This window comes from Stenella coeruleoalba (assembly GCF_951394435.1).
Source record: "Stenella coeruleoalba genome assembly, chromosome: 1".
NCBI lineage: Eukaryota > Metazoa > Chordata > Mammalia > Artiodactyla > Delphinidae > Stenella > Stenella coeruleoalba.
The window spans coordinates 32,741,117-32,767,670 of record NC_137169.1 but is presented as its reverse complement, the minus strand read 5'-3'; the positions used below and the strand labels follow the sequence as shown (position 1 = coordinate 32,767,670).

The 26,554-nt window shown below is 39.4% G+C and overlaps 1 protein-coding gene across 5 annotated transcripts in view; it reads right to left on the bottom strand.

Annotated features, from left to right (window-relative positions):
• The window catches only part of NFYC (nuclear transcription factor Y subunit gamma), a 63,935-nt gene that overhangs the window by 33,327 nt on the left and 4,054 nt on the right, over positions 1-26,554 (bottom strand). The window contains exon 1 of one of the 5 annotated variants that reach the window (XM_079899158.1): positions 16,867-16,945. The exons of 3 other annotated variants lie outside the window; for them this stretch is intronic. The gene's annotated coding sequence lies outside the window, so the exon portion shown is untranslated. Of the gene's footprint in view, positions 1-5,548; positions 5,901-16,866; positions 16,946-26,554 lie in introns of those variants that run through there. One more of the 5 variants, XM_079899159.1, reaches the window with a different exon arrangement.

Sequence of the window (26,554 nt, the reverse complement as noted above, 5' to 3'; positions counted from 1 at the left end):
ACTTAACATTAAAATAATAAAACCTAATCATAAACAAATTTTGCTCACCAAACAAGTTAAAAAATATAAAGTAACCTTAGTTAATTTTATCACTTATTTTAATAATTAATACATAAATTGCAACTGAATTGATTTTGCTACAGAAGTAGCCTACTTACAACATCTACAACCTATGGCAAATATGCCAGGTTCATCTTCTAGAGTGATAAGAAAGGTATGTATTTAAAAGTAAGAAAGAGATTTATATTCCTTTTTATTCCATGTTAAATTGCTATCGCTATCATGCGATAAAGCTATTTATATATAGTAAGACCAAGCCACATTAGCTTAGATGACTCTTATGAAAAATGCATAATAGAATTTCCCAGATTTAGTTCATAATTAATATTAGATTTATTACTCATGTTCATTAATTAGATTATAAACACTTGAATAAGACTGCCTGTTCAACTATTTAATAAAGACTTAAGGGACCAGATGAAATATTGAATGTTTGTTGCTATAAGAAATCTCAACTCCCATTATCTCTTAATTTATCTGGTTTTAAAAACAGTTTGCTTTCCAAAACTAAAATGGGAAGAATCAAAGTCCACCAAGAAAAGGCCACTTCTGCAATGCTCAAATCAACGGCCATCTCTCCACAAGTGTTCTCTAAATAACCCCAAGTGATCACTCCTTCCTGTAAACCTTCAGAGCCCTTAATCTGTACTTCTTCCTGCCCTCACCACGTTACCTTGTATGATCATTATTTATGTATTTCTTACCATATTTCCCCTTCCGATTTATAAGCTTGTGGGTAGAACCTGAGTATGATTTATCTCTGGATTCCCTCACAGCACCTAGCTCAAAGCCTGATAAATAATTACTTCTGAATGAAGGAGCAAGAGAGTTGTTGCATATGGCCTTTCTGAGAAAAGAGGCCTCTTGGAAAGCCTGGCCCTGAATTAAGATTTATTGGGACTGCAAACTATCCTAGGAGTTTCAAAATAAACGAGGTTCTCTCTGGGCCTTGAAAGTATAAGTAGGACTACAATCAGAAATCCACATGACTTGCCGAAGTGAATTTAAGATAAAAGGGCATGGGACTTCCCTGGTGGTCCAGTGGTTAAGTCTCTGTGCTCCCCATGCAGGGGGCCTGGATTTGATCCCTGGTCAGGGAACTAGATTCCGCATGCCGCAACTAAAGATCTGGCGTGCCGCAACTAAGACCCAGCTCAGTCAAATAAATAAATAAATATATATATATTTTTTAAAAAGATAAAAGGGCATGATAGGAAGGGTACACACACACACACACACACGCACACACACACACGTCCTGGAAGTTGCAAGGCAGACTCCAAGGCTAGAAACATGGGTGCATACCATTCCCAAGCGTAAACCTTTTGAAAGTCAGAATCTTCTCAGAAAGGTGACCAGGACAGATTAGCAAAGTTTGAAAAATTAATGACAATAGGTAAGATGGAGAAGAAGGGGCAGGGGGGAGACCTGTGTTTGGCCACTGCCAGGAGGATAAGGAGAAAATCATGGAGGAAATGGGACGATTCAATCAAATTGCGATGATTCAATCATATCACTCAGGGGTAGACAATCTGTCATTCTAATATCTGGTTACTCTTTATCATTCTTGAAGAAAGAGACCTAAGGAGTTTTCAAAATATCCCAGAAGCAGAGTGCTCCTCCTTTAAGACTCCCTTGGAAGTCTTTTAAGCTCTTTCTTTCGACCAGTTACCATTCTCACCAAATCCTCCCTTAGTAATATGCTAGACATGGAAGAGGATGTATCAAAATGACCAACCTCATAAAATACAAAGAAACATAAGGTTTTACTACAATATTCCCTAGTTTCTAAAACTCTGCACCTTTAGGTTTTGGCTCTCTATTTCTTGGCATGTACCTCACTCTCTCTACAAAAATCCTTTACATTATAATATGCCTAAACCCACAACACAGCTCTGTGAAACAACTAAAACCAAATAGATATTGTTGGGAGATAATACCTAAATCCCTATCATCACAACAACTATTCAAGGAAAAAGGACCACAGAAATTTCCCCTAAAATGAAGCCCAATCCTTGCCCATTGCTGCTTCCTATTAAAACACTAGAGCTGCCCCATCCCAGGCAGTCAAATTTTACCTAAAAATAATGCTCTCATTGTCAAATGCAAGCAAATATCTCTTGGCCCAGTTGTGACTGAAAAACAAATCTAAACACTGGTACCATCTTTCACCTTAATGCACCACCACCCCAATCCAACTTGCAGCCTTTAGGCCTTTCAGGCTGAGAATGTCCCCAATCATTCCTATGTGTCTCCAACTTAACATATATCAAGCATCTCCCTATGTTCAAAGTAAATTAACTTCTTCACTTGCCTCTTTGACTTGCATTTTGATCATGTTTTCCTGTCATTAGATGACATGCTTTTTATTTTGCCCAATTAGCAGCACTATCACCTGCATTTTATGTTCCAGTACTGCTCAGGTATTTATTAACATTAGTTCCAGGCTTCTTTATTTGAATTGGCTAAAACTGTTGGGATGTTATATTTCAAATGGGGAATGAAAGATAAAGAAAGAATATTAATATGAATGAATAAGAAGAAAGGGGGTAAGATTTAAGCTAACTTGTGCTTGTTATTTTAGATATTCTTCCAAACTACAAAGAAAAGTGAAAACTACATTTGAGAACTAAAATTTCTGAAACAATTCCTCTGGACTTCCCTGGTGGCTCAGTGGTTAAGAATCCACCTGACAATGCAGGGGACACGGGTTTGATCCCTAGTCCAGGAAGATCCCACATGCCGCGGAGCAACTAAGCCCATGCGCCACAACTACTGAGCCTGCGCTCTAGAGCCCACGTGCCACAACTACTGAAGCCCACACGCCTAGAGCCCGTGCTCCACAACAAGAAGCCACCGCAACGAGAAGCCCACGCACCGCAAAGAAGCGCAGCCCCCCGCTCCATGCAACTAGAGAAAGCCCGCGCGCAGCAACAAGGACCCAACGCAGCCAAAAATAAATAAATAAATTTAAATAAATAAATTTAAAACAAAACAATTCCACCAACATCAAGCTGGTTCTCATGTTTATATAGATGGACATAAGGACCATTATCAATCACAATGGCTAAAAAAGCATTTCAAGCCTTAAAGAGGCATATGTTCTCCACAATAAAACCAACCTTACATTGACAATTTCAGGAGAAAAATAACAATGTTCTGGAAATAAAAAGACCTATGTTTGTGAACTGGCCTGCTGCCTACAAGCTGGTGGCCTTGGGCCAGTCACTTCACTAAGCCATTCCAGAAGCAATGTGTACTGAACACATACTCCAAAGGCCAAAGGGGTGGTCTGGTATGGAAAGCCTACATTTCACTGCTTGAAGATGTAATAAATGAATGAATACAAGGGAAGGCAGGGTGACTAGAGAGAAAAGAGGGTTCAACAGTCCTTTCTTTTCTTTTTTTAAACTTTTTGGCCGTGCCACACGGCATGCGGGATCTTAGTTCCTCAACCAGGGATTGAACCTGTGCCCCCTGCAGTGGAAGCACTTGAGTCTCAACTACTGGACTGCCAGGCAAGTCCCTCAACAGTCTTTATTTAAGCTCATCTAAGGTTTCTACTGAAGCAAGAAAGCACTAAGCCTAGTGCCAGAAACCTTACTACTTAAATTCTAAACATAACTGGGTTCCAGATGGTCATACTTACTGGCAGGTTATTACACAGTATCCCACTACTCTAAGAATGAATAATGTAGATCCCTTTCCCCAATCCCAAACAATGCCAAGTTCAGTGTTTGAGGGTGTGTCTGTCTTGAGCTCCAAAAGGTTAAGTATGAAGCCCCTTTTCAAACTGCCTACAGGAGAAATCATGCTTTCCAAAAGACTATGGGCTGGAAGTGGCTGCATACTACTCTCCCTAAAGATCTGCTCACAAAGATACATTTTCAAATTGGCAGCAGAGATACTCTTCCTTCAAAAACAAAACATGTTTCTCCTTGCTGTCTACTACAACACCATCTTTCAAACAAGGGCTAGATCATAATATAGTTATAGTGTATCTGGGAAAAAAAGGAAGGCAGAGCAACTGGTATAAGCAATGAAACTTAACAGGAAGGCGTGACCAGAACATTTAAAAACCTGTTCCTGTGGAATAGAAATGGTATGTGAACATCTTACTTCACATAGTTTCTTCCTCATGCCTTTACTGATATTCAGCTTACATGACATGTATGTCTATACACTGGCATATATGACAGCAACAAAACACTATCAGTATTTTGTATGATGGAGAAAAAAGACCAAATATTTTAGTGAAGTATTCTAAAGCAAGGGTCCACAAACTACAGCCCACAGGCCAAATCTGGCGTGCAGCCTGTTTTTGTAAATTCAGTTTTCCTGGAAGACTGCAGCCCCCATTCACGTACATTGTCTATGGCTGTTTCCACGCTACAACAGTAGAGTTGAAGTGCTAGAACAGAAACTGTATGACCCACAAGCTGAAAATATTATCTGGCCCTTTAGGAAAAAAAAAGGATCTGATAATATAATGATGGGGAAACTGAGTGTCAGAGGTTTGAAAAGCTTGCCCTAGATCACACAGCTGTTACATTGCTTCCTCACCTGTTCAACCTCCATTAGGAGTAAACTAGGCCAGCCCTCTCTACCCCACAGAAATATTTGTTAATCTCTCTGACACTCCAACCTAATGAAAGTAAATAAATTCTTGAAGGAAGAATGACAAGTACGTAACTGGGTTTTCAGACCCTGAGCCTCAAAGAGAATTCTAACATGAGCTGCAGAAAGAATAGTGCCTGTAAGTCTGAGCTAAAACGTAATCTAAAACAAAGAGCCATTTTGCTTACTGGATCCCCTCTGAGACTCAGAAACTCTAAGAACAATCTTTTGCCCAGCTTCTAGCAGGATCCTGTGTTAATGTATGCCCAGGAGAGGTGAAAAGTGTGATTCTGAAGAATGTTTCAAAGATGCCAACTTAAAAGCTTTAGAGTTTTACCCTCAATTGATCTTCACTCAGCTCAGTGCCAAAGATATCAGTATCATTCCAATTTTACAGATAAGAAAGCCGAGGATTGGGTATCTTACGTCACCTGCTCAAGGTCACAATATAGTAAATAGTGCAGCTGGAAATACAAAAGCTCTAAAATTCTGTTCTTGATTTAGTACAGATCGTTCATTCTCACTTTTTGTTGCTTTAAGGTATGTGTATATTCAAACTGTCCAGGGAGATGAGCAGTCTCGGCTTGGATCACTGACTCAAATCCTTAACCCAGAAGATCATTTTTATCCACTTGCTCACAAAATCTCTGTGGCAATCACAGAAGATGCTAATGGCACTGCTATCTCCTATCATATAAACATCCTTCTCTTATTTCTCTGTTGTCTCTCTCCTTGCTCCATCACTCTCTTTTCTATTTTATCCTCCCTCTTGCTTGTCTCTAGGACAGTCAGTAGCACCTCTGAATACTCAGCAGCAAACAGTGGGGGGCAGTAAAGTACAGGGTAAATACATAAATAAAATGTATCGGACCTGGAGGTTCTTGCTCTCTGGCTACTAACTTGTCACTTAACTTCTTGAGGCCTCTTTCACCTCACAGGGCAGCTGCAGCACATAAATGGGAAAGACACATTAGAAGGCCTTGAAAAATACCAAGCATCATATAAATGCCAGATGGCATATCAAACCACTGCTCAGAGCTACACAAGACATCTACTCCTGGCCTGAATAGTCTCAAACACAGTACCAAGCCCAAACACAAATCCCCCTCACGTATTGTAACAAGTAACCCAATTTGCTTCTTTCTCTCTCTAATTTAGACTACTTACTTTATTATTATTATTTTTTTTTTGCGATACGCGGGCCTCTCACTGTTGTGGCCTCTCCCGTTGCAGAGCACAGGCTCCGGACACACAGGCTCAGCGGCCATGGCTCACGGGGCCCAGCCGCTCCGCGGCATGTGGGATCTTCCCGGACTGGGGCACGAACCCACGTCCCCTGCATCGGCAGGCGGACTCTCAACCACTGCGCCACCAGGGAAGCCCCTTACTTTATTTTTAACACGTGTCCTAAGAGTCCTGCATCAGATGCATGGAAACAGATGCAGTAAGAAATCTTCTTCCATCTCTTTATAAGCATAAAATAATTTTTAAAGCCCTTTAAACAATTAAATTTAGAATGAATGTACTAGTTCCAAATAAAGAATTCAAGATGGAAATGACTAGGAATGCTCTTAACTTAAATCCTTGGGAATGTCAATGATCAGTAGCCATGCAGGCTCTCCCTCTAGACAAATCCAAAAATATAAAAATGCTTAGAACGTGTCTCCTTGTACACCTCAGACTTCTGTAAGCTAGAAGTATGTGGCTGTTTTGTCTTGCAGAAGGAAGGCAGAGGAGACCTGAAGTCTAGGCAGCATCCTACCCCATCTGGTCCCACCAACCAAGAAAAAGATTCAACAGAACACTGAGCTCTGAAGAGAGCTCTGGCTGCTTCTATCTCCATCCAAGATCTTGGAGTAAAGGGAATATATTCTGAAAGCAGTAATTTCTGAGACTATCTCATGGACTGAAACCAACTTTTTAAAGATTTTTGGGACTAGCACTGATAAGAAGCTTGCTCTCACAGTATGTACAACTATAAGAAATAAATATACCCAGTGACCACTAAACTTTTTTCTCCCCAAGAAACCATTCCTGGCACCCAATAAATCTATTTCTACAATTATCATATTCACTTTCTTCACACGTATATTGAATATTATTATTATTAGGCACATTATTTCTTAAGCCTAAAATTTCCATGCTCCTATTTTCTCCCTAGTTCTTATGTAACTATCTTTGTTTCTGACACATCCTCAAGGGAAACATGCCTTGCACTAGCGGAGACAGTCAGTAGCACCTATGAATAGGACACATCTACTGAATAAACAAACACAAGCTCCTCAAGAACTACTTCAAGACCCCAAGTATCTTTGACTTTACTCTGGGTTCTTTTCTTTGAAATGTGCATACGGGGAAATCCCTTCGCAAGTACCTGAGCTCAGCTGTGCAATAACCTTTGGTCGTAATACAATGGAAAAGTCGAAAAAGAGTAGGGATGGGGAGAAACCTGTTCTACTTTAGAAAATGTAGCAGAAGTGTACATAATTATCTAATCATAGACTCCACTGGAAAATGGAATATTGTGCAGGTGAGTTAATCCATCTAAATACTGGAGAATTCTCGATTAAAAACCTGGAGGGTGTTATAAAAGTGCCAATAAGAGCCTGGCTGTATTGATTTGGCTGTATGGGTTCTGCTGATTCACAGACACACAGAATTCTGCACTCTGCTTAGTGTCTTTTAGCATTGATTTGAAAGTTAAAAGAAAGCAAGCAAGAAAGGACACGAGAATAAACAAATCCTCCAAGTCAACCAAACTCTAAATCTCCCACCTCCGTGTATACAGCTGTCAGGAACAGAGAATGTAAAGATCACTTCAAAGAATGCAAAGCAACTGAGATGGTTATGCTAATCCCTTGCGTTTGTACATGCTTTACACTTTGGAAAGTAGCTTTCTTTACATTATCTCATTTGTTTCTCACAGCAAACACAACACAGGTGCTAAATATTCCCATCTGACAGATAAAGATACTTTATCCAGGTAGACTGAGGGACTTGCCTTAGGTTACAGGGCAAGTATATGCCAGAGCCAGAACCACAACCCATACGCCCTTATTCTCAGTTTTGTGCTCTTTCACGGCATGTTCTCTTCCCTCTTTAGAACTGATAACTCAGTAGATGACTAAGAATTTAAGAACCTGTGGATCTTCTCAGCCTGGAACATAAATCCATAAAGCCTTTTATCTTTAGTTTTCCTGATCATTCTCCTGGACAAAAGTACTCCAGGGACTTCCCTGGTGGCATAGTGGTTAAGCATCTGCCTGCCAATGCAGGGGACACGGGTTTGATCCCTAGTCCGGCAAGATCCCACATGCCGCGGAGCAACTAAGCCCGTGCACCACAACCACAGAGCCTGTGCTCTAGAGCCTGCGAGCCACAACTGCTGAGCCCGCGTGCCACAGCTACTGAAGCCCATGTGCCTAGAGCCTATGCTCCGCAACGACAGAAGCCACCACAGTGAGAAGCCCGTGCACCGCAAGGAAGAGCAGCCCCCGCTCACCACAACTAGAGAAAGCCAGAATGCAGCAACAAAGACCCAATGCAGCCATAGATAGATAAATAAATAAAGTACTCCAAAATGCCAAGATGTCAGATTCTTACACATTTCGAAGTGGAAAGCTTAACTTTTTCAAGCTTGTTAAAGCTGCAGTTGCCCACAAGCACTGGGACTTGGGGATATCTGGTCACCAACCAAGAGTAGAGATAAAAAGGTCCAGTAGATCAAGTTCACTCTCTGGGGGCCTGGTGATGAGAAGTCACTCTATCTTTTCACTATAGTTCAGAGCAATAGCCTTAGCCTAGCCCCCCTTACTGGAGCTGTTTTCATAGCTGCACACTTATAGGAGGAATCATCTGGTTAAATTCTATGCAATGTTTCAAAATTACAGCCTTTGCAACACTGTGAACATGGTGACAATGTTATTCTAATTATGCAGCCATTACTCTCAGAATCAAAATCCCTGTTCCAACTACCTTACTAGGGATAAAACTAAGATTATAAATCACAGCTAAAAAATACAAAGCAACTGATTATTTAAGAACACCATGACTCATCTAAAAACATCAATCTCTGTGGTTCAAGATAAGAACTCAAATATAAGAGGTGCCCAATATATACCACAAAGTATAGATTTGCACAGCTAAAGAACACTACAGGATTCCCTGGTGGCGCAGCGGTTAAGAATCCGCCTGCCAATGCAGGGGACACGGGTTCGAGTCCTGGTCCGGGAAGATCCCACATGCCATGGAGCAACTAAGCCTGTGTGCCACAACTACCGAGCCTACACTCTAGAGCCCGCGAGCCACAACTACTGAGACCACGTACCACAACCACTGAAGCCTGCACGCCTAGAGCCCGCGCTCCGCAACAAGAAGCCACCGCAATGAGAAGCCCGCGCACCGTAACGAAGAGTAGCCCCCACTCACTGCAACTAGAGAAAGCCCGCACACAGCTTTCCCAACGAAGAAGGAAAGGAGGAAGGAAGAAGAGAACACTATAGAACACCTAACACAATTCTAACTTCATATCTATTTGGAAATCCTTCAACTAGTTATCTGACCTTAGTGAATTTAGGATTAACATAAGACAATTTCCCAACATTCTGGTAGTACTCATACTAGTATATAATCTATTTGCACTATGTTTCGTTCTGAAAAGAGGGTTGTGTTCACCTATCTTGTTTGACAAAAACTTTAAAAATCACTCCATTAACTGCAAAGTACTATGTTTCATACAAACACATCACATTGCTTAACTACCTTCAAGGGTAGTTTCATGGGCATTTGGCCAATTAATTACCAGTAGAGAAATAATCATGGAGTTCAAGATATAAATAACCAAGTAAGATGGCTGGAAATTTACCACTATTTCTCTAGTGAAAAGTTTCTTATTGCCTTTATTTTAGACTGAGGATAATTACAACATACCTAGCCTAGAAATCTGCTAAATCCTACAGATGAGGCTATCCTAGTCCTGGTAATTTATTGTGTGTGCTGCTCTTCAGTGTTATCATGACCATGTGGATATAAATTACGTGCTAAGTAAATGTTGCCAAATTCCTACTTGTGTATTTATGGTTGGCTTCATGCAGAATGCTGTCATTTAAGACTTTACAAAGCTAACACCAGCAAGATTAAGCCTGATGCAACTCAGGAAAAAAAGTCTCTGCATTGGCTGGAGAGGTGGGTGTATACTTAGAGCTTAAACAAGAAAGCTTGAGGTTATGCATGCACACACACAGACATAAACATATACATAGCTAAGCTCAAGGAGCTAATGCATAACATTTCAAGGAAATACTTGTACTTCTTCAGAAAAAGTGAAGGCCAGATCGTAGGGCAGTATTTCTAATCTTTTTCAGATCAAGGCACACACAGAAAATGTGTTAGTATTAGCTTTCTGAATATTTAACCTATGGGCTGATACTGATATCCTCGCTCAGTTTAACTTGTGACAAGATCGTGTATCACGCACGGTACTCTAAGTATTCAGAGGAAAATGTGGGGCTAGTAGCGATACCTTCACTTTGTTGTGTTTCCCTAGATAAGGGAAGATATAGATATTCTCTAGTTTTAACTAAATTAACATTCCAAAAAAGAACAAGTGACTTTTTAGAGTGAAGAATACTAACTCATATATGACAGCTGCACACTCAGATAATAGGGGTACACAATCAAAAGAGCTTAGAGAACATTGACCTAGAGAACTCTGCCACGCTCATTTCTAGATGTCTCAACTGCAGGGGCCAAACTTTTTTGCGTTTCCATCATTAACAAGAAGCTTTATTCTTCTGGTCCTCTGCCCACCCTCTCCCTTGATTCTCCCATCCATTCTCCAGGTTCAGCTACGATATTTATGAGCTTAAATTCCAAACATATGTTACCAATTCTGGTACTTCTCCAAAGTTCCAGTCCTGCTTGCTAAACATCTCCAACTGGAAAGCCACCCAGAACTCGAACTCCTTTTGTGTAAAATTGCATCTATCTTCTTCTTTCCCCAAACCTGCTCCTTCTAACTTTTCTGTTTCTATCCTCCAGTTTCTCAGGCTTGAAATCTGAGTCATCCTAGACTCTGTTCAATTCTAATCAACTGCTAAACTTTGTAATAACAGTGTCCATCTCCTGACCTTTCTTCACATTGCCACTATCTCTGTTCAGGTTCTCATCACTTCCATGTAATAATAAAGATGACGGTAATAGCTAATGCTATTCATTTAGGAGTGTGTGCCAAGTATGGTTCTAAGCCTTTTACACTGCTATCTCTTTTCACCCTCATAATAATCCTAAGGATTGTGAACCTAGTATGTGAACTCAATGCATAATGTTCACTGTTTCTACTGTCCTCTACTCATTTCTCCATAATGATGCTTAATAAATCTTATAAAAGCACAGCTCTGATAATGCCACATCAACCTATTACCCAAAATCTCCAATGGTTTCCCATTATCAAGCAGAGACAGTTCAAATTTCTTAGCCTGGCAGTCAAGGCCCTCCAATATCTGACCCCAACTTACTTCTTCAGACTTCTTTCTTTTGCCACTCCTTCCTGTCCCTAACTCATCTCCTTATGTTCTAAGCAGACTAGACCATTTACTGCTCTCTTCAGCCCACACTACACTTTCTGAATCATGACCTTCCTCCTTCTGTTCCCCATGCCTGAAGTGCCCATGTGCCTACCTCCCTGAGTCCAACACCCAGTTAACTGCCTTCCTTCATTGCTAAGCCAGAAGAAAAGGTCTCCCCTCCTCTGAATTCTGTGTCCTTTGCTTGTACTTTCCATAGCAGTTTCATATACTTGATATACATCACCTGTCTCCCCTATCAGATTGTTAGATCCTGTAGTAAAATTTTATTTGTATACATTTTTAAAATCTCCACATAAATGAGACATGCATGCAGGTGAATTAGTGAAAGAACTATAAAGCGTCCAACTTTAGTATTTTCTCAATGGCAAGAACTATATAGCTTAGGTAGATAAAGGAAAAATTCATTGTGTCTGGATATTTCCAGTCAAGAGGGTCTTCTCTTTAGTTTTCTATGTAATTGAAACTATGGAGACAGACCAAAATGACAGTACCTCCAAGAAAAAAAGGATAACCAAGTGAATCAGCACTGCTGTTTGCTGTGGTTATTTTAGTCTCCTTTCTTCCTCTGAACTAAGGAACACAAGGTCACAAGCTATGTTATGCCACTTTAAAGTTAAACATTTACAAGCTTATTTTTTTCCTTTAGTTCTGCCTTTACACTGGAATTTACCTTCATTTCTTATCCTCAACTGCCCTTTTTCACTGCAGGGTGTAGAACTGTAATTTAATTTATAGTAAACACTCTTAGAGAAAAACTTTTGGTCAATTACTGAACAGTGGAGTCTGGCTTTGGGATGCCGAGGGGAGTGACAGGAAGATAAGGGTGATAATGCAAATAGAATCTAAGTTCTAAAGAGCCAGGCCCAACAGAGGCAGCAGAAAGAACAGAGTAAAAAGAAAACTAAGCTTCTGGAAAATGCAGACATGAGGTGGATACCATCCAGCTGTGTCTACTATAATTTTCAGTCACAGTATACCTCAGGACTTAAATATAACATAAGTTACATAACTCAAATTCTTGTTGTTTCAATAAGCTGTACTTTTTGTTCAAATATATGAAAATGGTAAAAAGAGAAAAAATTTTAAATTTCAAGTAGATTATGCTCTACCAGAGAATATGCAAAATAAGAACAAAAATCAAACCTACAAGTACCCAAACACACACACGTGCAGATACATAATACTACTTTGCTGGTAGTAAAGATTAAAGTTAGCATAGTTAAAATATTATTTTGGGAGTATACAGACAATGATTTCTATTTCAGTCTTGTCAAATCCTTAAAACGATCCTGGGATCTTTGTTTATTAAATACAGGTTGGCTTTAAGGACACACTCGAAGAAGCAGGCCCAAACTTGTTTGGGAATTAGCTTGTTCTTGAGGTGTGTTAACAACAACAAGACTAACTGGCATGCAGGTGTTGTATTTGTGTACCTTAGTTTACTTCCTTGTAATGCATATAAGTGACCCAGCTCTCTGGGACAGCTTAGCCAGCTGGGTACAATTAGCTTCCTAGCTTATTCTCAGCTTTCTGAATAAGCAACTGGCTGAGGCAAGAGATCTTCAGATCCCAAAAGGGACAGTAAGTCTGCTGCCACAGAAGACTTTCTAACCACCAGACTCCACATGAAGACTTCTGAACCTCTTCCATGGCCCACTTTCTCTCTGTTCCTTCTGTGTTCAAAGAGCAAACCTGTACAGATGTACCAAAAAGGAAGACAAATATGAAAAATAAGAAGTAAACACGGCCTAGAGGAATAAAAGAAACATAGAATAAACTAAGCAGGAGTTGAATCTCTGACCAGCCACTAAAAAGGCCAGTCATTAAAAAGCTGAAAGACTGAGACAACTAACCTCTCTGGGTCTCAACTTCCCCACTTTACAACAAGGGAACTAGGCTAGATCCCTAAATAATTTCCATTAGGCTAACTTAAGACTATATAAACTCTGTATGCATATTTTATTGGGAATAGGGATAGGCAAAAATAACTTCTTTCACTAAGACGACCGTGTATAAATGACTAGCTTTAAAAATGCTTTTTGGGTTACTGGAACCTCCACAAAAGTATATAGCTTCTTTAAAAGGAGACCCCCATCTTGTTTTAGGAACAAAAAGTTCCCAGTGACCATGATTGCTGTTTTCAAACATACACATCCCTGAACTAGAATTTTATCTGCAGAGGTCAATGCCAATTTTGCCAAACCTTATTCCATCTTATGATTCTTTCAATGCACAGAAAGGAGGCAGACATCAATGCTGACTGACCATGCCTGAGAGGAAATTACTTAATAGGACAGGAAATCTAATAGATCACAAAATATCCACTACCACCACCCCCAGTGGGGGTGGGGGAACCCTAAAAATAGATGACACCAGGCATGTAAAATGGGTGAGAAAGAAACCTCCATGGGTTCCCGCCATTTACCCTGGAAATGTATCTCACAATAGGTATCAACTGTGAGAAATGCATTCCCGCATTTATATTTTGATGAGACCAAGTATTTTTTTTTTAAGTCTTCATCCCAACATTTATTAGCTTACTACTACTTTGCAAGCTAAAACTACCTCCCAAGTTTGAAAACTGACAGAAAAGAGATCATATGACCACAAAGCAAACAAAAAGTGGCTCCCATTTACTTTATAAATATTTGGTACACAAACTAAAAATGTTAACCCCTGCTTGGTAAACATCTGAAAATATCACAACCTACCTGCCTTATATTGCAAATCTTAGTATCCAATCAGAACAGGTTCCTAGTTTTTATTCTGGGAGGTTCCTAAATCTAACAAGGGTTTTAAAAATATCAGTGTTCTCATTTCATCTTGTTCTAAGAGGCCCTTAATTTTTGACAGAAGGGTTAAAATTCTTCCATAGGAATCTTGGTAAAGGAATGTTTGATGGTCTCAATGTCTGCATTACACAGGGTCCTGTCAGCATAAACAGGTATATGCAGGTGAAAGTATGTGAAACCAGATTAAAAAGAGATGTACCAGGTTTAAACAAACTATTTCGTAAACATATTAAAAGAGTGGCATTTTCTCTTTGATGTCACAGCTAACTCCATAAGCATTTAACCCCTAGTTTAGACTAGTAACAGCTAACGTTAATGCAGCACTTCACAACTTGCAAAGCACTTTGACATACATGATCTCATTTGAGACTCACCACTAAATAGAAAGGTGCTATTTTTAGGTTCCATTTTTACATGTGAGGAAGCTGACACTAAATGGCTGACTTGCCCAAGCTCACAAAGCTGGTGATAGCTGAACACAGGTCTGCTTTTGCTACTGCACAATGCTGCCTCAAATAATGTAATCAGAGTAAACAAATGCCCAAATCTCAGACCCCATCTAAGTCTCCCTCGCCAACACACGCACCCACCCTCCAGCCTAAGTTATAGTTAGCTGTAGGTCTTTGCTCCTTATGGAAGTAGAGTTTTCTTCATTTCTCTGGGAAACATTTATTTGGCTAAAGTGTTAAATGAGGAGATCATATTAACACCATTCAACATATACTGGAAAATATCTTAGTCACCAAGGGCTCTGCATAGGCATGCCTAGGTGCACTTCCCCAGGCAGTAGGGCAGATTCTCAGAGTCCATGACCCTAAGAAGGTTAAGAACCCGGGCTAGAGGCAGTAGCTACATATCTTTCCAAGAAGCTAAATCCACCAAGTTCTTAATTTAAAGAGTTCTATCTAGGCCTCATTCTGTGAGCCATTTACCTTCTGCCTCCCCCGCTCCAGGCCTTCTCCCAGGGCCAATAGGCTCATTCAGTATCTACAACTGTTTTTTAAATCCCATTATTAAAAACTGGAGTAACTGGTAACATATAGATCAATGACTTGTAAACAATAAATTTAAAATAATTAACTGTTAAAACATAATCTTTAACACACATGCCTTTCTCTTAGGACTTAACTTCCCAGAATGACCGTTGCCTTTTTTTTTTTTCCAGAATGACTGTTTTCTTACCATAAGCATTCCAATTTCCCAAAAGAAGTTTCACAAACATAACTACCTTGAACTCCTGAAATACCATTCTTCACTAAGAACCCTCTAAATTACATAGAAGACAAGGTAGCATGCAAGGAATTCTGAATCTGTTAGGCAGTTCACTCAACTATCATACCAAAAAGGATTTAAATTTTTTTTGCTGGGGGGAGGGAATGAAGAAGAGTGGGAGAGAATGAATACAGCCCCATTGTCTTATTGCTTGAAAACTCCTAATTTGAATCTATAACATATTCCTACTAACCACTGGACTTGAACATCAGAAGTACAGCTTCTTTTCATCTTAAATAGAGCTTTTCAGTCCAAATCTGCATAAACAAACTTTGTCCTTCAATCTTTCAACTCCTCGGCAGTTTTTCAAGGTCACTTTTGCGAACAACGACAGAGGCCTGCATCTAGCAACTTTGACTGCTACACCACTCCAATTCCAAGAGCCCAAGATCTAAACCCCTATCGATCCTCTCAGGTAAATCCTTTACTCAAGGGGAAGGCAAACCAACACCCTCCAAACTTCTCCTCTAATAGGGCCTGCTCCTCTTCCCCACCCAAAGGCTGAGTGCTGCCAGTTCACTGCTCCATACTGAGTCTGCTGCAGAAATGTTCCAATGACCTTCATTCCATATTTGCAAATAAAAAGAAAACAAAGAACTGCTTTTTCAAATCAAGTGTATTATAGATCTTAGTACACGGCATGGAAGATTTCACTATTCACAAGAATAGGCTGGTTACCAATTAGCCAGCAACCTACATTAGTTTCATATCCCTAGAGAGGGAAAAAAAAATACCAAGGGCAAAAGACAGGGTGCCTGTACTCTTAACTTTCCTATTCACAAACTGCAGGTAAATTAGGATTTTAAAGATTTCATACAGAAAATGAAAAGCGTTTTGCTCACATCATTTAAAGGAACCAAATCAACACCTGACAAAATGTGTGAAACTGGCAGAAAAAGATCTGCTCTTGTCACTGCCAATATAGTGGAGATGTTTCTAACCAGCATTATAAGCTAAAATGTGCATTTTAAAACAAAGATTTTTAATTAATCGGTACTTATTAGAATCTAGAAGCAGACAGGTAAATCAAAAAGTTATGGGAGAATTTCATACTGGCATGTGGGCCTTTACCATTAGAACCTGCATCAGTGCAAATCATATTTTCACACGAATTTAGAACAGCAATGGTGTTGCTTCCACCTCTGAAAACACAAATGTCAACAAAGTGCATGGAAACAGAAAAAGTCTTACAACAACTCAGCTTATTCTGTAGGATAGCTTCAGTGCACTTGAACAAAGGAAAATTATTTGGAAAACAGATAAGTTTACCGAATGCAAAGAGAAAGTGCTTTGCTTCTGTGTGCCCCTGAAAAATGATTAGCCTTTCTTCATGTACCTGCTCTACTCAATACTCAACTAGGAAAAGAAATCCTAGTTGAAGGGCATGCAAAATCTAAACAGAGCAAGGTATTCTAGGTGCACCAAAAGGTATGCATGGAATGTAAAGTGGCCATTTTCTGAAACAGTGCAACTTGTCTACACTCTCTGAAGCTAAACAGTTTCTACCATTTTAACACAAAACAAAGAATTAAACTTACCGGGAACTGCATTAATTTTACATGTAGTTATTTATATCTCCTCGGACAGGGAGAATTTAAGTCACTCCTATCCCTCCCCCCCAAAAAAGGACGGAGGAAACAAAAGGCAGCAGGAGATGCAGAAACCTGAGTCTGGAATGTCCAGTCCAGTGAAAACCCGAACAGCTGTCCCCCCACCCCCCAGCAAACTATTCGCCATTTTTCTTTGTCTTTCAGCTGACCCCTGCCTCAGTGAAAAACTCCGAGGCTCCAATGAAGCCCTGCAGCCTCCTTCCACTTTAACAGTCAAAGGCATTCAATCTAGCATGCTATTTGACACCAAACCTTGCCTCCAGAGTGGTCCCATTGGCTGAGCTGCTTTATCAGCTAAGAACACAAAACCATGATTGGCTGATCACGTCATCAGTTACCTCCTTTGTACACTTCCTGTTTTAAAGTTACCTTGAGAAGCAGAACAGGGGTCAGATCCAGACTTCAAACTACGAGGAACTTAAGGCTTCAAAATGCCTGGCAAATGCACACAGCAGATGCACTAGGGCCACATGTGCTTCCAAAACAGAAGATACTGAAAATTTAGAATTGTTCTTAAAATCATGCGAAAGGGTTGTTACAGTTCCCACCCAAAGGATTTCTTATTGGCTGTCAGAGTTCCATTTAAAAAATTTAAGGTAATTTAACTGCTGCTGATTGGCCATCAAAGATGTCTGTAAGATACTGCTACAGTATCCTATGGCAGTAAACCAGAGAAGCAATGTGCACAAGGTCGGAAAGTTGTGACTTAACTATCTTCAGTTTTCTGTTAAGCATTAACAGAAGAAGAAAAAGAAAACTGGGTGGGCTAAATCCAATGTCACCAAAGAAAATACAGATTCTTTAAAGTAACAAAGAGTGATATCAATGGTCATACAATGGTTTGCAAGATTTCTGAAAAGGCATCTATCATTATGTCCATGGTAATTTTAAAAGCACACATTAGTACCACAACAAATCACTTTATTTTGAAATACAAACTAATCTAAATAGGAAAATTCTGGGATAATGTATGAAGTTAGTGACAGGGACAGTGGCATTTTCAAAAAGTCTACCAGAACCCAAGAGGGAAATATAATGATAAAGGGGGGAAAAAATTGGCAAAGATGAGTGAACATCAGTGAATATATTGTTTAAAACACAACAATATAGTTTGATAGATTAATTTATTTAGGGTGGTTATAAAATGTTGCTGATTAGCTTTTAATATAACAGTTTTGATATCATAGAAGATAAACTTTTCTACCACATTTTCAAGAACAAGCAGCAGGGGTGATCTCAAGAGAGATTATAAGTATCGTGGTTACTGAAGACATTCTGGGGTGCTGAAGTTTAACCAGTGGCAGTCAAAGACTTGTTTATGGATTGTGGGCCCAACTGTTTAGGTTTTAAGAGAAGCCTCCTAATATGGTGAAAATCAGTTAATATATATTCTTTTAATATTCAAATAGAAACATCTCACTATTACCTGAGGCCTTTAACAATCTCCTTATATATCTGCTTCCTCTCATCAAAGCAAAGTATCCCAGGACTAAACAACACAACTGTTTTGCCAGGCAGATGAGATCTTTTCTAGAAAAACTTTGGTTGATCTTACATGAGAGGTCATTATAGGCATATGCAGAGATCCAGCAGGTCACTGAAATAGAGGCAAGGCAGACTGTCCAATCACTTTGCCGTATTAACTTCTCTTCGAGAAAGAGTGAGGTGCAGAGAAGTTAAGCAACTGGCCCCTAGCCATTCATCTAGGAGTCAAACTCAGGTCCCATTTAGGGTGGTACTCTTCCCATGGCACTACACTGCTTATCAAGACATGGAGCACCTCAGGGCACATCCAAGGAAATTCTTAGGTGTCACATACAGTCCTTCATTGGTATCTATGGGGAACTGGTTCCAGGACCCCTGCATTTACCAAAATCTAAGGATGATCAAGTCCCTTATATTAATAATACTGTTGGCCCTCTGTATCTGAGTTCAGCATTCACAGATAGAAGCTGACTGTATGTATAGGTAGCATAAATCATTATACCCAACTTCACTAATTTAAAAATTACAAATTTGACTAATGTTTAATTTGATATGTTGGTTAGAGATCTAGCTAAGTATCTGACAAACAGCACTCTATAAGTTGATACAAATTTTATTACTAAACTACTAGAAACATTTAACCAGTAGCAAATCACTTGTATAATTTATAAGGACTTGAAACAACTAAATTATTAAAAACACTATACATTAAAATATTAAGGAACTGCATGGCAATTTCACTATGGCATCTAAACAAGAGCTTAGTTATGCTGACAGGGTGCACTGTTGGATGATTCCTGAAGCTACAAAGAGCTACAGGTATTGTAGCTCTTTTCTGAAAAGTTTAGATCACAGCTTCTGAACAGCTACCAGACTCGAAAGAGAAGGCAGAAAGCCAACAGGCCAGCTGTGTGCCTTATTCACACTAGAGCCTCTCTTAACCTCATAACACTGGGGGTCAAATCAGCTGCAAGGAAGCAAAGAAGCTCCTTTGAAGGGTGGGAGGCACAGGAATATGGAAAACATGTTCACATCACTGATCATTAATTAGTGTCACTACGGCAAAACAATAAACACTTGGAAATCAGGCAGAGCTAGTTTCAAATTCTGATTCCTCTACTTATTAACTCTATGACCCTGGGCTAACCCTGAGCCTCAGTTTCCTCATCTTCATATATGGATATCACCATCTATATCACAGAGCCACTGTAAGGATTAAATGAGCCAGCATATATAAAGTATACTGTACTGTGTCTGAATAAGCATTGAAAAGAAAAGTAAAGTACTAAAGGTCATCCAATCCAAATTCCTTGTTTTACGCAGCGGTTAAGATTCAGAAAGGCCTAGCTCCTTAGGGCCCCAAAGCTACCACAACACAATGTCTCTCTTCTATCTCCAGCATACCCTGCAACCCTGCAGAAAGAAACCCCTGAGCCATAAAGGGCAGTACAGGAGGACTTCCCAGCTGCTACTAAAACTCTTCCCCAGTTTTTATGCCAGAAATCCGTGCCTTTCACCACCAATCCTGGCTGAAGTCTGATTATTGTTCCAAAAGCCTACCCTTTGACTCTGCTTTTGATGTACCAGATTAAACCAAACATGTCTCTTGATACTTTGTGAAGGTCTTTGGCATACTTTTTATTAGTTCTTGGTAGTTTGCAAGAAAAACACTTCAACCCCTATTTCTCATCAACAGTCACCTTAGTAGAATTCAAGCCACTAGTGGGAAGATAACTCAAATTATCCTAGAATTTCCACCTGGCACTCTCACTTAGGATAGCTTTCTCTAGCTTGTCATTACGGTGGACTAAGAGCCTCATTGGATCTCTGCGGTTCTAACTCATATTCTTCCCCGGTCCTGCATCTCAACAGCCCTACACCAGACAATTGCATCATCTTGCCCTCATAAACACCCTGACACAAAACGAGTGCATGTGGTTACATGGGTCAAGCTTTAATGCTCCCAAAGAAGGCAGGGTGGGAATTGATGCGCTTAGTCAGAAAACTGATTTTGAATCACAATTACCTACTTACTAGCTGTATGACCTAGGCTAAGTTACTTAACCGTCTCTGAGCTCACTTCATGTGTAAAATGAAACAAGTAACATTTCATTTTCTTCATGTAAAATGAAAAAATAACACCAACTCACAGAAGTGTTGAGGCTTTAGTGGGTTAAAGCACTCAGCATTAATACCTAGCATGTGGTAGGTATTCAATTAATATTTAAATATACACTTGACTATAGCACCTATCATATAATTACGTTTTACCATGTCTCTATTACCAGAGGAAGGCTTCTTGAAGGCAGCAACTGTGTCTTATTTATATCTACATATATCCTCAGTGCTCAGTACAGAGATATAAATCACACCTGACCTTAGCCATAGTGTCAATGAAATAATAGGGAGTAGTGGGAACTGATGAAAACTGGAGAGTGCATGTCTCATCTAAAGGGGCAGCTATTGGGGAATTCCCTGGCGGTCCAGTAGTTAGGACTCAGCACTTTAACTGCCAGGGCCCTGGGTTCGATCCCTGGTCAAGGATCCCACAAGCCATGCGGCGCAGCCAATGGTGGGGGTGGTAGGGGGCAGCTAGTACTGAGCTCCAACTGATGAGGGCTATGGAAGAATGCTGGTCCACTGCGGTAAGAGCTTCAGATTCAATAAAAGAAGCAAAAGCCAGATCCTGGACACAAAAAGTTGATGCTAGCATAACCCCTGATATAGCATCCTGAAGAATGACTAAAGAACCAGAGTTATGGCAGAAGTTGGCCTCAACCACCATGGCAATTCCTGCCAAGGACAGGGTCTTGCTCAGTACCCCAGATTACCTGGTCTTGAAGGTTACACTGTATTCCAGCAGAAGCAAAAAGAGCAGCAAAGAAACTGGGCTCTTCAGCGGCCTGAACATTTTATTGATGGTGTCCTTAACTGACCCTTTTGGACTAGTAAGCAAACCTGTGGGTGCCAGGAAATATCATAGAAGAGAATCTCTAGAGAAAAATGAACTTCTCATATGTTGAGATGGGGAAACGAAGCCATATTCATTTGACTACTAAATTTGTTGTGTGCCTTATTATATACTAAGCTGATGAGATGGATGTATATAGCAGTTTGGTTTGCACTTATGTTGTTATAAGTTAGTGGGATTGGGGTATTTTTTTTAAGAACACCTTTAATCCAAGCGGCCAGAACCAAGCAGCATTAGTATTTTGGGTTATACTTTTAGAAGTTTTTCTCATGTAAATGAGATGTGAGGTTGAGTTAGTCCCCCCAATATTAGATAATACCATACAAAAATACTATACAAACTGTTTTGTAATCTTGTCTTACTTAAATAATGTGAATAATTTTCCCTATCAAATACAGACCTGTATCATTTATAATAATTGAATGATATTCCACTGAATGGATATAATTTTTTAATCAGTTCCATATTACTGAATAATTTCAATGTCTTCAATTTTAAAATATTGTAAATAGCATCACAGAGAACATCCATTATGCCCATTCCTTGTGCCACTACCCTTATTATGTCTTCCAGAACCCTTGCAACGGCTTCATAAATAGTATCGTTTTGTCTGGTTTAAAAAAAAAAAAAAAAGAAAGAAAAAGGAAACCAGATTGTTTAATGTTAAATCTTTCCATTTTCAATTTTGTTTCAATTTTTTAAAAAACGTATAAGCAGATCAAAGAAAACTGAGGGCTGCCGGATTGTAACTTCTGACCCGTATCCTTCACCTGACTTGGTTCTGAACAACTATTAGCTATTTAGCAAATCAAAATCACCTTCAAGGTTTAAAAAAAGGTATGTCGACACATATCTTAAAGTATCTGACAGATGTTCTGAAGATAATCCCCAAAGAAGTCCCAGAAACATTCTGAGCAATGATAACATCGTTAGAATAAGGAACATGGTGCTGGTGCTCAGTAAATGGCTGCTCAATAAATAAACGAATAAAGTAAACTAATATATGAGACCATAAGTGGATTATAAATTCTGAATTATTTGTTTTTTAAAAATAAATTATATTCTCCAAAGCATAAATGAAGACCAATGGATGGTAAACTACTCTAGAGAGACCAGTAGTTAATAATGCATGTAGAAGGACAACAGAGTGGTTGATGAACAGCAAATGCTCCAAAATATGGAGGCTGCTACTATTATTACTGTTATTGGCAACGGGACTAGATGGCCTTTGAAATCACATTCATCCCTAAGAGTCTATGTTAGTTTGGAAACATATCTTATATGTTCCCAGGAAAGTCCCTTCCCACTAATGGCCAAACTATGAATCCTATACAAAAGGATTCATTTTTTTATTCATAAACTCTCTACACCAGAATTACTCAACTGGGCTCCACTCCACACCAGTCATAACATGAAATGCTTATTAGGTGTTCTCACAAACAGGGTTCCATGGCCAAATAAGTTCGAGAAACACTGCATAATGTATCCTTTCTCTTGAAGAGTTGTTAAGGTATATGAGCACAAACGTTCTCAATACTAACTCTGCAGAAAAGAAATGCATTTCACATTGCCCATTACTTTGTCAAGGATCCTTTTTTCATCCCCAGAGGACACTTATTAGCATTGTATAAGAACTAATGTTCAATGGAACAGCTTGGGAAATGCTGCTCTAAGCCACTTACAAATTTTAGGGGAATGAAAGGAAGACCACAGGCAAGTCTATTCTGGTCAGAATGGTCAGTTTATTCTTCAAAAATGGTTGGAGTTTTACACACATTATGGCATTTCCCTTTTTAATGAAAATGACATTAAATATCACCATAAATAGCAATCCTCTGCCTCTCAAGTAACTGCCAACCGAGTATGCTTTGCTTCTTAAAAAGGCCCCAACTTTGTCATTTGATAATAAGCAAATTCTAAGCTACTTACCTTCAGGGTACAATAATAGTTTTTGACAGTTAAAAATGACAAAAATGTTCAACTGTACAGATTGCATGTACTTTCTTTTTTCTCTTTTAAATGGACAGATCATGCCACTGGTGAGGGGATATGTTTTCTTAACACTGGGCAAAGAATCTCACTTCATATAGATAATGGAAAACTTGCAGCTCCTGAGGACAGAGTTAACAGTAATTAGGGGATTTTGAAAACCTTCAGTAACTCTAACAAATTTAAGCCAATGATAAGATATAAAATATTCTATGCTCCAATATCATTTCCTATGAGTCACTGAAGCATTTACTGAAGCACTGCTCAAGATCACTATTTTAGCTCATATTCATGAATGCGTTTAAGAATAATTCTTGAATCTGATTTATAACAATACACTGTTGATTTTAAATGAGGGTGTTCATTTAAATAGGACACCTTATATATCTTGAACATGAAGATTTGAACCTTTAATTTAAACCTATTCTACTGGAAACATTCAAATGCAAAGGTTAGACTAGTCCCTCTCTCTAAAAACTGCACCTTAAGTTTATCCATCAGAAAGCTCTCACTGTATAAAAGAAAGTATAACGGATTTAAACGCTACCTGCAGACAAGTAAGAACTTAAAACAAAATGGAAAATATAACTCCCATGCTGAAAATGAGTAAAGAGGTTACCTCACTGCTATCAGGTACATCACTGCTAAAACATGGAGAGGTGTGGGAAGGATGCAGCAAATTTTGCAACCTGGCAAAAATTTCTGCAGGCAGGGAGATTTTTTTCCTGAACCATTCCACAATGTTGTCTTTCTGCTTACTTCAAAGAAAATGTTATCCAGGTGACTACAAATCAAACTTACAGTCCTACTTCAACGTACTATTTCTACAACTAGAAAAAATTTCAAATGACTATACTGTAAGTCCCTTCTCGGACAAAATGATAAAACCGGTTGTTCTGATTTCAATTATCATTGCTCAATGAATAATCATTGCAAATATGAAGACTTTTTCTTCTCATCAGAATCACTACCATTCAGCACCTGGGGATTAACAGAGGGGATCAGGAAACAACCTAACCCTGAAACAAATGATCCTACGACTTTGCGGATTCATAAGTAATACTGACCTCACAGCGGTCCACTAGAAATCAGCTCCTAAACCACAACAGTACAACTAAATTAGACTATTTCTTTCATGTCAAGTGGCTCCCCACCCACCCCCGCCATGTAGAAATCTTACTGTACATAACAGAGCAGATAATTACAAAGCCTCCTCATCAAGGAAGCTCTACTTGGCTGTCAGGCAGATTTTATGCTATTCTCAAAAGAAAGTGATGTGTTCTCTCACTTATTAAGGTCCATTCAGTGACAGGCACCTACCATATGCTACTGTATTCATTTTTCAGTAAGTACTCTATAAGATAGGTATTATTAACCATTACTTTACAAAGGAAGAAACTAAGGCTCAGACAGGTTAAGAATCTGACCCCCCCCCCGCCCCCCCACGGAGGGTAAACACCTTACAGAGACAGAATTCTTTCCCAGGTCGGACTCCAAGGTCAGCAACTACACTAGCCCCTCCCAAAGGCACTTTTTGGCCAAAGTATTTCAAATCCATTTCCTCCTACAATTAATCTACTAATATTATGTTAGGTGCTTTGAGTCTCTGTGGGAAAATACTAAAATGACCTTGTAGCCCTCCTAACTAGTCACAGTGCATGCATGCAAAACTGAATAAACAAAATGAAAAGAGAGACTGTAAGACATCAGATAACTCACAATCAGTTTGCTGTGAGCACAAGGAATAGAATGGAAAAGAACAACTTGCTGGCTAAGGAATGTTCTTCTTAGGTTGTATGCCTGAGGCTGGAATGAACCTCAAGGAGGTCATTTGTGACCTTAATAATGTCCTCTGCTATTCTCCCTCCAGTGAATGAGGCAAACTTGTCAAAATACAAAAGGTGCCTTAGAGTCATCTCTGCGTCAAGTCAACGCTTCCAACAGGAGAGGAAATGCTGTCCAGTGGAATGAGCACTAGCCTGGGAATCCAGTAATCTGGCATACACTTGGCTGTGCCCTTACATAGAAATGACCTTATCAAGGTCATCACACTCTTCAGGGCCTCAGTACAAAGGGTGTGCCTGAAAGAACCAAAGGTCACTTCCCGAGCTAAGATATAAGAGTTTTTCTTTTTCTCATCATATTCTATGGTGTTAAGAGAACACTGTTTAAGGGACTTCCCTGTGGTCCAGTGGTTAAGAATCCACCTTCTTCTTCTAGGGATGCAGGTTTGATCCCTAGTCAGGGAACTAAGATCCCGCATGCTGCGGGGCAGCTAAGCCCACAGGCTCTAGAGCCCACAACTAGAGAGCCCTCGCAACCGCAACGAAAGATCCTGTATGCCCCAATGAATATCCTGTGTGCCGCAACTAAGACCCAATGCAGCCAAATAAATAAATAAAATTTTTTTTAAAAAAAGAGAAAACACTGTTTAAGAGTAAGGGCTTCAAAAAAAATAGTAAGGGCTTCACAAATTGTGTAAGAATTAAGAGTTACAGACTTATGTTTGAATCTGGGCTCTGCCACTGACTGGCTATGTGACCTTGAGCAAATTACTCAACTCCTCAGTTTCCTCATATGTAAAAATGAGGGTGGTAATAGTACCTATCTCGTACTGTGTGAGGATAATATATATATTTATACCCTTGCTGGTTCAATGTAAGCACTCAATAAAAGGCAGTAACTATGACATTCCTGAATTTTATTCATATATCTTTAGTGGCTCAGTACCTCTGAACTAAGAAGTTAGAGAGGGGAATTTCAAACCTGCCTCAAAAAGACACCTACCATGGCCCCACATTTCACTCTGCTTTCTCTGTAAGTGGAGATAAGGAACCTTGAATCTTTTCTAGTGCCATGAATCAGTTTTGCCCAAATGGAAAATGTGTAAGCAAATGAAGTAACAATTATTTGTTATAAGGATTAAATAAGATGACAGACACAGTCTGTAAAGTACAAAGCATTAGTATGATTTCTGCTTAGAAGACAAAGCTGATGTTCACAAGGTTTTAGTATAAACTCAGATCTACTCAGACCTCCTGGGAGTTCAAGATTTCTAGGGTGGTCAGTTCCAAATTATATCAATAACAAGGCCCAGCAATTGGCCCTGGGTTAATGCAGAATGTACATGGGCTAATGTAGAATGAAAGTGTCACTGGTGCTGAAGAACAA